The 14,145-nt window shown below is 41.4% G+C and overlaps 1 protein-coding gene across 3 annotated transcripts in view; it reads left to right on the plus strand.

Moving 5' to 3' along the window:
- The window catches only part of TNS3 (tensin 3), a 251,931-nt gene that overhangs the window by 16,852 nt on the left and 220,934 nt on the right, over positions 1 to 14,145 (plus strand). For all 3 annotated transcript variants that reach the window (XM_074945256.1, XM_074945258.1, XM_074945257.1), the window contains exon 2: positions 13,070 to 13,107. The gene's annotated coding sequence lies outside the window, so the exon portion shown is untranslated. The remainder of the gene's footprint in view (positions 1 to 13,069; positions 13,108 to 14,145) is intronic.

A 14,145-nucleotide genomic window follows, 5' to 3' on the forward strand; every position in this document is an offset into this window, starting at 1 on the left:
TTTTAACCCTATTTTGAATTCTTATTTATGTCAAAATAAATCCTGCAGTGTATGACCTTCACAACAACACCTGGCAACAAGTTCCACAGGCTGACTGTGCATTGTGTGAAGAAGCACTTCCTTATGTTTGTTTTAAACTTCCTGTCTATTAATTTCAGTGGGCGATCCCTAGTTCATATGTTATGTGAAAGGGTAAATAACACTTGCCTATTCACTTTTTCCACACCATTCACGATTTTATAGACTTCTATCATACCCCTCCCTCGGTTGTCTCTTTTCAAAGCTGAATAGTCCCAGTCTTTTAAACCTCTCCTCATATGGAAGCTGTTCCATGCCCCTAATAATTTTTGTTGCCCTTCTCTATACATTTTCCAATTCTAATATCTTTTTGGAGATCAGGCACCCAGAACTGCATTCAGTATTCAAGGTGTGGGTGTATCATCAATGTATAGAGTAGCATTGTGAAATTGTTTGTCTTTTTATCTATCCCTTTCCGAATGGTTCTTATCATTCTGTTGGCTTTTTTGACTGCTACTGCACACTGAGCAGATGTTTTCAGAGAACTATCCATGATGACACTAAGATCGCTTTCTTGAGTGGTAACAGCTAATTTAGGCACCATCATTTTGTATATTTAGTTGGGATTATGTTTTCCAATATGCATTACTTTGTATTTATTAACACTGAATTTCATCTGCCCTTTTGTTGCCCAGTCATCCAGTTTTGTGAGATCCCTTTGTAACTGTTTGCAGTCAGTTTTGGATTTAACTATCTTGAGTAATTTTGTATAATCTGCATATTTTGCCACCTCACTGTTTACCCTTTTTTCCAGAACATTTATGATATGTTGACCAGCCCAGGTCCCAGTATGGATCCCTGAGGGGACCGCACTATTTACCTCTCTCCATTGTGAAAACTGACTGTTTATTTTATCCTTTGTTTCCTATCTTTTAATCTGTTACTGATCCATGAGAAGACCTTCTCTCATCCCATGACTGCTTACTTTGCTTAAGGTCCTTCGGTGAGGGACCTTGTCAAAGGCTTTCTGAAAGTCCAGGAACACTATCTCAACTGAATCACCATTGTCCATGTGCTTGTTGACTCTCTCAAAGAATTCTAATAGATTGATGAGGCATGATGTCTCTTTACAGAAGCCATGTTGACTCTTCTCCAACATATACATTTTCTCTCTGTGTCCCGTTCTTTACAATTTGCCTGGTACTAAAGTTAGGTTTACTGGTCTGTAATTGCCAGGATCACCTCTGGAGAATTACAAAAAATCTGTTACATAGCTTCCCTCCAGTCATCTGGTACAAAGGATGATTTAAATGATGGGTTACATACCATAGATAGTAGTTCTGCAGTTTAATATTTGAGTTCCTTCAGAACTCTTGGATGAATACACTCTGGTCCTGGTGACTTTTTACTGTTTAATTTATCAATTTGTTCCCAAACCTCCTCTACTGACACCTCAGTCTGGGACAGTTCCTCAGATTTCTCAGCTACAAGAATGGCTCAGGTGTGGGGATTGCCCCCACATCCTATGCAGTGAAGACTGATGCAAAGAATTCATTTAGCTTCTCTGCAATGGCCTTGTCTTCTTTGAGTGCTTCCTGCTTCTGATGTACTTAAAGAAAATTGCTGCTCATTTTTCTGTTTATAGCTAGTTGCTCTTCAAATTCTTTCTTGGCCTTAATAGTTAAGGCCTAGATCAGGGATTGGCAACCTTTGGCACATGGCCCGTCAGGGAAATCCGCTGGCGGGCCAGGACGGTTTGTTTGCCTGCAGCGTCCACAGGTTCAGCTGATCACAGCTCCCACAGGCTGTCGTTCACCATTACAGGCCAATGAGGGCTGCGGGAAGTGGCATGGGCCGAGGGATGTGCTGGTTGCCGATTCCCGCAGCCCCCATTGGCCTGGAATGGCAAACCATGGCCAGTGGGAGCTGCGATTGGCCAAACCTGCGGACGCTGTAGGTAAACAAATCATCCCAGCCCGCCAACAGATTTCTCTGACGGGCCGTGTGTCAAAGGCCTAGATGGTCCCCTTGCCAATCCCTGGCCTAGATGGTCCCCTTCAGCAACACTCATGGAAAGAATCCTTTGTTTGTGATTCTTTCCCTACATCCTTCACAAAAGGGATGATGAGAATCAGAAACTTCTGTGGCACTGAAGTGGAGTTGCCATTTGCCAGGTACCCCCTTGTGGCTAGAGGTGTTTCCATAAGGCCCTCCCTCTGCTCCCTCTCTTTGGGGACCTTTGGGAGTGTTGTATAGTCTTTCTGAGGGCTATCACCAGCCCTCCCCTGAAACTAGGTCAGTAGCCCAAAGTATAAGAACATAAGGATGGCCATACTGGGTCAGACCAAAGATCCATCTAGCCCAGTGTCCTGTCTTCCAACAGAGGCCAATGCCAGGTGCTCCAGAGGGAATGAACAGAACAGGTAATGATCAAGTGATCCATCCCCTGTCGCCCATTCCCAGCTTCTGGCAAATAGAGGCTAGGGACACCATCCCTGCCCATCCTGGCTAACAGCCATTGATGGACCTATCCTCCATGAATTTATCTAGTTCTTTTTTGAACCCTGTTATAATCTTGGCGTTCACAACATCCTCTGGCAAGGAGTTTCATAGGTTGACTGTGCATTGTATGAAAAAATACTTCCTTTTGTTTGTTTTAAATCTGCTGCCTATTAATTTCATTTGGTGACTCCTAGTTCTTGTGTTATGAGAAGTAGTAAATAGCTCTTCCTTATGTACTTTCTCCATGCCACTCATGATTTTATAGACATCTATCATACCCTTCCTTAGTCATCTTTTTTCCAAGCTGAAAAGTCCCAGTCTTATTAATCTCTCCTCATATGGTGGGTGCTCCATACCTCTAATCCTTTTTGTTGCCCTTTTCTGAACCTTGTCCAATTCCAGTATATCTTTTTTGAGATGGGGCAACCACATCTGCATGTAGTATTCAAGATGTGGGCATACCATGGATTTACATAGAGGCAACGTGATATTTTCTGTCTTATTATCCATCCCTTCCTTAATGATTCCCAACATTCTGTTCGCTTTTTTGACTGCTGCTGCACATTGCGTGGATGTTTTCAGAGAACTATCCACAATGACTCCAAGATCTTTTTTGAGAGGTGGTAGCTAATTTAGACCCCATCATTTTATATGTATAGTTGGGATTATGTTTTCCAATGTGCATTACTTTGCATTTATCAACATTGAATTTCATCTGCCATTTTGTTGCCCAGTCACCCAGTTTTGAGAGTAATTCAAAATAGTCCTCAGCGTCCCAGATGCAAGGTCCATCATAGTAAATCCCATCGTTCGTACCCATCTCCATCTCTGTTGTTGTCCATGGAGACTTTATTCTGCTCATTAGAAGCATAGCCTTCTTGCTCAGGTTTTCTTCCTCTGTCCGTGTGCACGCTGTTCTGAGAGGGAAGGCAGTGTATATATTCTCCTCCTCCTGAAAGCTTCCCCTGATTGGCTAGGAAAGAGGGGAGCCCTGCTCCACTCTACGCTACAGAGCTCCTGATCCCGGGCCCTTAAAGTGACAGTGTCCTGAGATAGAATCATAGAATATCAGGGTTGGAAGGGATCTTAGGATGTCATCTAGTCCAAACCCCTGCTCAAAGCAGGACCAATCCCCAACTAAATCATCCCAACCAGGGCTTTGTCAAGCCTGACTTTAAAAACCTCTAAGGAAGGAGATTCCACCACCTCCCTAGGTAACCCATTCCAGTGCTTCACCACACTCCTAGTGAAAAAGTTTTTCCTTAATATCCAACCTAAACCTCCCCCACTGCAACTTGAGACCATTACTCCTTGTTCTGTCATCTGCTACCCCTGAGAACAGTCTAGATCCATCCTCTTTGGAACCCCCTTTCAGGTAGTTGAAAGCAGCTATCAAATCCCCCCTCATTCTTCTCTTCCGCAGACTAAATAATCCCAGTTCCCTCAGCCTTTCCTCATAAGTCATGTGCTCCAGCCCCCTCATCATTTTTGTTGCCCTTCACTGGACTTTTTCCAATTTTTCCATATCCTTATTGTAGTGTGGGGCCCAAAACTGGATGCAGTACTCCAGATGAAGCCTCATCAATGCCGAATAGAGGGGAACGATCACGTCCTTTGATCTGCTGGCAATGCTCCTACTTATACAGCCCAAAATGCCATTAGCCTTCTTGGCAACAAGATATCTTCCCATGCCACTGCCAACTCCTCTCTCTTCCAGTTTCAGTCATTTTCTGACACCAATATCCTGTGCTCGCATCAACATTCTTGGAATGGGCTCTTGCGGCCCCTCCCCTTGGGCTTAATGGGCTAGTACACCCTGTTACAGGCACCATCATACCCCCATCTCTCTGGACTCCACAGATGGTACTCTGCACATCTAGGATCCATCCAGATGGATGGGGTGGAGACTGAGTGGGTCAGGAGAGTTCTCTGCCATTTTGACTTTACAGATTATACCCATGTGACAGCAAGGCATCTTTCCATGCCTAGAGTACTAGACCATTGTGATATCAAAAATAACTCAGAGACTGCACAAATTCTCGATCAGTTGGCCCACTTGCCACCCACATGCGCACAACAACATGACCAACACACACAGTAACCCCAAACATGTGTAGCCCCCTCAGAACAGCACACCCCTTTCATGTGCCAGTCACAACTCCACCCAACTCTCCCAGTACACACAGCAACACAACCAGTATACACAGTACCACTAAACACATACACACAGCCCCTCACAGCAACACACAGCTCTCATTTGCCACACACACAGAGCAAGAAAAATCTACCAGCACAACATACACACACTCATGCTTACCCTTGCTCATACTTACCATAAAACCCTAAACTGTCACATTGACTTTACGAATTATACCTGTTTGACACATGGGCTTTCAGCTACTCGTGTATTGTAAATGACCAAGTTTTTGTTTAATAAGATTTATTATTACATGTTTTTTTCATGACTTTTCTGAACTTTTATCATAAAGGTTTATAGTGACTAAGCCTCATCGCAGAGTCCTAAGTATGGCAACACCCCGCTTCGCTTCCACGAAACACTTACCTGAACTGGGCCAAAAGAAATGTGATTGTATAGATTAGATTCTCAGAGCTATTGTTTAGGAGATTTTTTGAAGTATAGTAACTAGACTAAATATGGCATGCCGTATACTTCAGTGTCAGCCAGCTAGAGACAATTGTTCTTGGAACTGATGCCAGAATTCTTAAACACAAATTTGGAAAGGCCTGTATTTGACAACAGAGCTGATGTGTGGAATGCAGACCTTCAGCTGTTGAGCTGAGGAACCAAAGCAGTCTTGCTGAGTGTGACATTGATTAAATCTGCTGGACTGCTTCAAACAGATTCATTCCTGCTGACAGTTATCAACTGCGATAATACAAGGAAACAGACGGACCATAGTCTAGAGACGAGTTGGCTGGTATATCACCTGTAATTGGTTCTGAAGAATGTCAGGGTTTGGTAAAAACTGCTCGTTGAGTTCTTTTCACTGTAAGTCATGTAATATTTTTTACTGTAAATCACGGTCATTTTTGTTTCCTTAACAGCTGATATGCTACGAATATGTTGTATTTGTTAAACATTTTTTTTACATTTTCATGTTTGTCGGACTGAAAAACAAAGGGCCCCTTTACTGTGAGGCATTATTGGCTTTTTGCCACTGAAGTGGTCTAAAAAAGATACCCTCTAGGATTAAGTGGTTACTATCAAGTTAATGAAAAGTCGAGAGATGATTCATGTAACCTGATTGTCTATTTTCTGAGGTATTCATTCTCTTGAAAAGTACTATACATGTCATCTAGAACTGTGTTGCATATCTTGCTATACAGATACTCAGAAGGTGTAAGCATCAAGGAAGGGGGAATTCTAGAGGGTGCTGCAAAAGGAGACTCACTAAGCATGATGGGATGAAATTAAGAAAAGGCTCATTTAGGATAATATTGGGAAAGTGAAAGCTTCTTTTGGCTTGGATTAGTCTCCGAAGGGCAGTGGTAGAACCCCCTATTGTTTATGGTGTTTATAGCCAGACTAGACAAAACACTGGAATTGTATCATAAGGAACAATCTTGCCTTGTCTGGGAGATGGACTGGATAATGTTACAGATGAGACAGACCTCATCATGTGACTCTGCCAGAGCAGCAGCCTCAGCAGTGGAGGAGGAAGGTTTCCTCGCTGTCCCTGGCTTCTCCTACAGGTGCCAGGTCACAAAGTAACTGATTGGAGGCAGTGTGTCTTGGCAGCACCCCATCACCCTGCCCTTCACATAGCCACCTACAACAAGGCTTTAAAAACTCCAGCTCTCCCAGAAGTTTCTGCAGAGTTGCAGGAGCAAAAGAGGCAACTTTGCAGTTAAGAAACACTCCCTCCTGTTTCAGAGCCTGCATTTATCCAAATCAGCACTTTGGATTCTGCCAGCTACAGTTTTTGTACGCTGTGTGAATACTAAATCATGTCCACCTGTTCTACCACCTGGCCCTGAGAGAGACCCTTTCTCTACTCCCTCCCATTCCCCATGCTTACGCTTTGTGTTCCATTCCTTTTTCCTTCTCATCACTAGCCCCCACTCCTAATGTTCCATGGCCCTTCACCCCCAAAACAACAACAGAAAACTAAGAAAGAAAAAAAAATCTTTGTTTTCTGTTCTTTCCTTCTTTCCTTTTTTTAGTTGAAAAATCACACAATTTTTTTAAAAAGGAAAAATTTTCAAGAAAATTGTTCATTTTGGGTAACGGCCATTTTTCATTGTAATGCATTTTGAACAAAATATTTTGACCAGCTCTGTAACTATTTTTTTAAATCTTGAGTCTTGGGTTTATTTTTTATGGTCTTCTTAAAATAGCAATTTAAATGTTGGTGTGAGGCACCTTCTGGGGGTTGATAACTGGCTGTGGGTTTACGGTTCCAGGTGCAGTTTCTCCCAGCCATTTGCTAATTCCAAGGAAATGTTCCATGTGTGGAGCCTTATTTGTTTTTTTTTTATACCTGCTCCAGCAAGTTTGGTCAGCCCTGTAGTGCTGGCAAAATGTTTGTGTTTTAGCAGAATACTTCCCCAGTGTATGAAATACTAATCTGTACAAGAGGCACTGTCAGCAGCATCAGAGAAATGCATAATCTGGTTATGTGGCCAAGTGGTTAGCACACACAGCAGGTCCTATTCTAATCTCTTCTATTTATTCTTCTTGTGCAAGTCCCTAAGTATCTTTGTGCTTCAGTTTACCCATCTGTAAAATGCAGGTTATGGTTACCATATTACTTCACAAGGACGTAACTGTTTTGGGTTCCTTGAATGAGCATTGCTATAGAAATGTAGATGGTGGTTATTGTTCTTAGAGATGCCCCTAAACCACAAAATCCAGATCCGAATTTTGAATATTCCCAACTTTATGTGTGTGGATTAAAAGTTTTTAGTCCCCAATGGAGTTAAATTCCAATAATAGATCTGTTTTGGAAATCTGGACCCTCAAAGGCTATGGGGTGTTTATATCTGCACTTCTGCTGTGGGACGTATGTGTGCTATTATTACTGGATGTTTCTGATGTGCCATTTAGCACTGATGTGTGCAACAGACATTTTGACTTTCGTCCCAGAATGAAACAGAAAGCCTCCTTTCTACCTCAGAACACAAAGGAATGCTTGTTTTGCTCGCAGCATCTGGACAGAGACAGTGATCTCATTCCCAGTGTGTTTATTTTTATCTAGCTTTATTATTATTATTAGTGATATTATACAGTGAGTAAGAGAAAGTAATGAATTACCTTGGGTCTACTACTTAGCAGTACTGCAGTTCAGGTGTGAAGGAGAGCATTTTTGGACTCTGCGGAAAATGAAATTGTCAGGGAAGCTAGACTAAAACAGCTTTACTGTATTGTACGTGTACAGTCCCCATATTTTACCAATAAAATACCTGAAAAAGGAATCGAATGCGTTTGAACTAAAAGGCTCCACTTGATTTGTAACATTTGCAAGTTACTTTGGATTGTTTATTCCCTGTTCTTAGTAAATCACGTACTAGTCGAGATAACAGTGATTTATCATGAAGTCTTGACCTGTGTTCTGTGCAGAGTTGGAATGTTACTGGAGTGATTCAGTTTGATGCAATGTTTGTCATAAGCATTTCTGATAGTGATGATGCAAGGCTCAGTCCTGCAGTCTTTACTCAAACTAAACTCCCAATTCACTTAAGTGGATGTTTATTCTTAGGCTTGGCAGAATTGTGTTTTTAGTTTATGTTTTAATTTTGACAGATAATATCAGTGTTTATATTTAAGCATTTTTCTTGATGTTTATCTGTTTAATTTTTCACAGTTGTGGGAAATTGTGGAGGGACAGATGGTGGGAGGGGAACAATTATTTAATGACAGTAGACATTGAGATTCAAAAAGTTCAAAAATAAACTGTCAACATTGTATATCAAGACTTTAGCTTTAAATCAAACTCTAATAAGTTCTCAAGCAGCATTTTTCTTACTTTGCCTAACTGTAAATTTTGATGATCATCAATGGAAATATTTGTTGCTGGTTTGTGCATGGTGACATTGACATTTATCGATAAAAATCGAATCCTTCCAAACCTATTTATCTTGCATAAGAACTGCAGGTTGTGCCCACAGCCATATATGTTGCATGCTACGTAACCTTTGTAATTTGGTAGCACATGAACCAGCTGTGAAACAATTGCAATCATCCTAGAATGAAATATAATTTCATGCTTTTACATTTCAAAATACCTTCAACCACTCGGGCTTATTCACAAGCAAAGCAGACAAATAGGCCTTTCTTTGTAACAGCAGGTTTCCCAGTAGCTTTGTTTCCTTACTGTTTAGTGTTTGGAATTGTCATTTAATGATTGCAGCCTTGCAGAGCCAGGGTATTGTCTGTATAACTGAGCCATATTTTATACTTTTCTCACAGGAGGTCTTCAAATGGATTTTAAAAAAAGGACTGGATAATTTGGGAGGGGGGAGTATGACTTTTAACCCCTTATACTATCAATGCCAATCAAAAGACTCCAAAATTTTAATTCTCAAAAATATTTATTCCTCGTACATGGAATTCAAGCTAATCGGTATAGTCGTCCCCAGTGTTAGCAGGCAAGAAAATCAAGTTTCCACTTGTCAAAATTCATCCTCCAGTTGTTTTAGGACTGAATCATTTTTAATTACTCATATCATTCTGTTTGCTCCCAGACAAGTGTTGCTGGTAGTCAGGACTGTATATTTCTATGACCTCTACCAAGAGAATAAGAGGTCTCACCTCTTGGGAATGAAGACTTGAGAATCAAGGGCACTCGACACCTGACAAGATCAGATAAGATAACAGATAATTAAGCGTCATCCTACTGAATTTTGATTGATTGATTTATGGCCTTGATGACCATTTCATGTTGAGGGCATCCTGACATAGAATTAGAAGGTGGCTGACCACATAAGGACTACCAGTTAAGATTTGGCACTGTATTCCAAACTGATGGAAAATAGAAGAGCAAGTGAAAACTGGAGAACCTCACCGGATTGCACCTTATTAATGCCCATTTGTGATCAGAAACCTTTGATGCTCAATTTAGGAAGTTTGTTTTTATACTACTGTGAAGGTAGGGGCATGAGACACTAAGTAATTGGGTATGGACTGCAGAAAACTGTAATACTCTGGGTGTATTATTTGTTCTGGCTGGATTTGCTGGGAAAGCAACATTAGTTTCAGCCTCAGGGTTAAGAATGTAAGACTCTTGAACATTGACTTACTCTGTCTTGACAGTTATTGCAAATGGAACTGTGAGGTATTCAACAACATATTTAATTTACAAAGATATTCTTTTTTAAAAAATTCAGTTGCAGCTTCTCAAAGACTCTCCTTAAACAAAAGGCTGGACATAAAATGAAAATAAATCAAAACTGAACAGTAAATGAAAAGGTACACACAATGCAAACATCATAGAATCATAGAATATCAGGTTTGGAAGGGACCTCAGGAGGTCATCTAGTCCAACCCCCTGCTCAAAGCAGGACCAATTCCCAACTAAATCATCCCAGCCAGGGCTTTGTCAAGCCTGACCTTAAAAACCTCTAAGGAAGGAGATTCCACCACCTCCGTAGGTAACCCATTCCAGTGCTTCACCACCCTCCTAGTGAAAAAGTTTTTCTTAATATCCAACCTAAACCTCCCCCACTGCAACTTGAGACCATTACTCCTCGTTCTGTCATCTGCTACCCCGGAGAACAGATCCATCCTCTTTGGAACCCCCTTTCAGGTAGTTGAAAGCAGCTATCAAATCCCCCCTCATTCTTCTCTTCCGCAGACTAAACAATCCCAGTTCCCTCAGCCTCTCCTCATAAGTCATGTGTTCCAGTCCCCTAATCATTTTTGTTGCCCTCCGCTGGACATTTTCCAGTTTTTCCACATCCTTCTTGTAGTGTGGGGCCCAAAACTGGACACAGTACTCCAGATGAGGCCTCACCAATGTCGAATAGAGGGGAACGATCATGTCCCTCGATCTGCTGGCAATGCCCCTACGTATACATCCCAAAATGCCATTGGCCTTCTTGGCAACAATGGCACACTGTTGACTCATATCCAGCTTCTCATCTACTATAACCCCTAGGTCCTTTTCTGCAGAACTGCTGCCTAGCCTTTCGGTTCCTAGTCTGCAGCAGTGCATGGGATTCTTCCATCCTAAATGCAGGACTCTGCACTTGTCCTTGTTGAACCTCATCAGATTTCTTTTGGCCCAATCCTCTAATTTGTCTAGGTCCCTCTGTATCCTATCCCTACCCTCCAGTGTATCGACCTCTCCTCCCAGTTTAGTGTCATCTGCAAACTTGCTGAGGGTGCAATCCACATCATCCTCCAGATCATTAAAGAAGATATTGAACAAAACCGGCCCGAGGACCGACCTTTGGGGCACTCCACTTGATACCGGCTGCCAACTAGACATGGAGCCATTGATCACTACCCGTTGAGCCCGACAATCGAGCCAGCTTTCTATCCGCCTTATAGTCCATTCATCCAGCCCTTACTTCTTTAACTTGCTGGCAAGAATACTGTGGGAGACTGTGTCAAAAGCTTCGCTAAAGTCAAGGAACAACACGTCCACTGCTTTCCCCTCATCCACAGAGCCAGTTATCTCATCATAGAAGGCAATTAGATTAGGCAGGCATGACTTGCTCTTGGTGAATCCATGCTGACTGTTCTTGATCACTTTCCTCTCCTCTAAGTGCTTCAGAATTGATTCCTTGAGAACCTGCTCCATGATTTTTCCAGGGACTGAGGTGAGGCTGACTGGCCTGTAGTTTCCAGGTTCCTCCTTCTTTCCTTTTTTAAAGATGGGCACTACATTAGCCTTTTTCCAGTCGTCCGGGACCTCCCCCGATCGCCATGAGTTTTCAAAGATAATGGACAATGGCTCTGCAATCACATCCACCAACTCCTTTAGCACTCTCGGATGCAGCGCATCCGGCCTCATGGACTTGTGCTCGTCCAGCTTTTCTAAATAGTCCCGAACCACTTCTTTCTCCACAGAGGGCTGGTCACCTCCTCCCCATGCTGTGCTGCCCAGTGCAGTAGTGTGGGAGCTGACCTTGTTTGTGAAGACAGAGGCAAAAAAAGCATTGAGTACATTAGCTTTTTCCACATCCTCTGTCACTAGGTTGCCTCCCTCATTCAGTGAGGGGCCCACACTTTCCTTGACTTTCTTCTTGTTGCTAACATACCTGAAGAAACCCTTCTTGTTACTCTTAACATCTCTTGCTAGCTAAAACTCCAGGTGTGATTTGACCTTCCCGATTTCACTCCTGCATGCCCGAGCAGTATTTTCATAGTCTTCCCTGGTCATTTGTCCAATCTTCCACTTCTTGTAAGCTTCTTTTTTGTGTTTAAAATCAGCAAGGATTTCACTGTTAAGCCAAGCTGGTCGCCTGCCATATTTACTATTCTTTCTGTACATCGGGATGGTTTGTCCTGTAACCTCAATAAGGATTCTTTTAAATACAGCCAGCTCTCCTGGACTCCTTTCCCCCTCGTATTATTCTCCCAGGGGATCCTGCCCATCAGTTCCTTGAGGTTGTCAAAGTCTGTTTTTCTGAAGTCCAGGGTCTGTATTCTGCTGCTCTCCTTTCTTCCCTGTGTCAGGATCCTGAACTCGACCATCTCATGGTCACTGCCTCCCAGGTTCCCATCCACTTTTGCTTCCCCTACTAATTCTTCCTGGTTTGTGAGCAGCAGGTCAAGAAGATTTCAGGATATATCAGTGAATATTTCTGATTGCAATACTATGACCTTTCAGTTATTTCAGTGTCTGTCTAGATGCTCTTCCAATTGTCCTTTAAGAAAAATAGTATTTTTATAAATCCCAAACCCACTGTTTTACTACCCAAGTCATCCTGATCTCATCTAGTCTAGTAATTTAATGAGCTGTAAACTTTAACTTCTTACTTGGATGCACTGTTCATAGTATTGTGCAAAGGACTTTCAGTTTTGGATTGTGAAACATATGATCTTACCCTGACTCTCAAGTGACCATGACTGGAAAGTTCTGACTCATTTTGTTCTCTAGACTTGCTGAAGTGACTCACAAATCTTTTAGTGCTTCAGACAATTTGTTAGAAGCAAATTAACATCATTATCCTTGCTGTTTATACCTACTATTTTCATAACACCTCTGGTGTGTGGAGAGCTGTAAAGGCAAGTATCAAGATGATTGGACCCTAACATTAAACCAAAAATATATTATTAAAATAAAAAGACAGAATACATTAAGATTGCTAGGGGATTACTACAGTTAATGAATCTTTCAGGGCAGGCTGCATAGTTGCACATAAGGATAAACATGCTAAAACCTGGTTGCACTGTTGATACCTGGTTAGGGGTTTATTTGTTATTTGTTTATTGGTATTTTTATTGTAAAGAAATGAAGTACACCTCGGTGTAGAAACTGGGGTTAATGGGCTGTGTGGTAGAAGGCAGCTTTAAAGAGATGTTGGGGGTGGAGGAATTACCGAGTATTTTGCTTATGTATTTTCTTTGCTTTTATTTTAGTTTGCAAGTATGCCTGCCACAAGAAATGTGAAGCAAAGGTAAGCACCTTCCAGATATTCATTTCTCTGCTTGATAATAGCCTCCATTTATTTGAAGTTTGGTAGACATTAAAACTATATCAGCTAATCAAAATAAGAGGATTGCTTAACTAGATGCTCAGCTGTTAAGAAATAGTTAATCGCTTTCCCTTTTGAAAATTCCTTCCTGTTATTTTGTCTTGTATTTGTTGCTTAACAGCTTGATCCCACATCACTGAAATCAGGATTTTTACCTTTGACCTCAATGGGAACAGAATAATGATCTCACTTCAAACATCTCCATTTAATTTTAGATGAACTTACATACTATCTTATGGTAGCTTTAGTTTGATCAGAGAGAGATCTTATTAATAATTCCCCCAATGAAGCCAATGAGTATTTTGCCATTTACTTCAAGAGGGTACAGCATCTCATCCTTTATAGTCAAAGAGTGGTTTCAGTACCTTACTCTTCCCACAAGGGGGCATGGTTCAAGTAGAAAACTGCTTTTTAACTTGATTGATTATAAACTACTACACAGTTCCACAGCTAAGGAGGAAACATGCCCAAAAAACAGGTAAAGTCTGCTGTTCTGTATCAAAATGCAGAAGCGATGGGTGCTTTAGAAATGTCAAAGATAGAAATACAGATGAAAAGACAAATAAAAGTTCCATTGGCAACACAAAGATTTGAGTGTAGGAACAGTAGTGAAAGATGTTAAGCCCTATTTCCCTCCCCGCACAAGTCAAGTGATAATATCCTGTTTCCATCACGGCCACTTAGTTTATCTCCAAATATACAATGTCACTAGCTTTAATTTTTCTTTCTGGCTTTAATCCTGTGTTCATCTTGAAGAGGTTTTTTGTTGTTTTTTTTTAATTATTTGATTAAACTAAATATATTCACCCACACTGATGTTTCCAAAGCCCACTGTGAGCTTTTTTGTTTCTTTGTTAAATCTGGCACTAAAAGCAGATGCTGAACGTCAACAGAACATCAAGACAGCATAATCCAACATGGTTGTAAAAGGGCTGTTTTTCAGTAGTTAGGGATGGCAGG

Source organism: Natator depressus, chromosome 2, assembly GCF_965152275.1.
Source record: "Natator depressus isolate rNatDep1 chromosome 2, rNatDep2.hap1, whole genome shotgun sequence".
Taxonomy (NCBI): Eukaryota; Metazoa; Chordata; order Testudines; family Cheloniidae; genus Natator; species Natator depressus.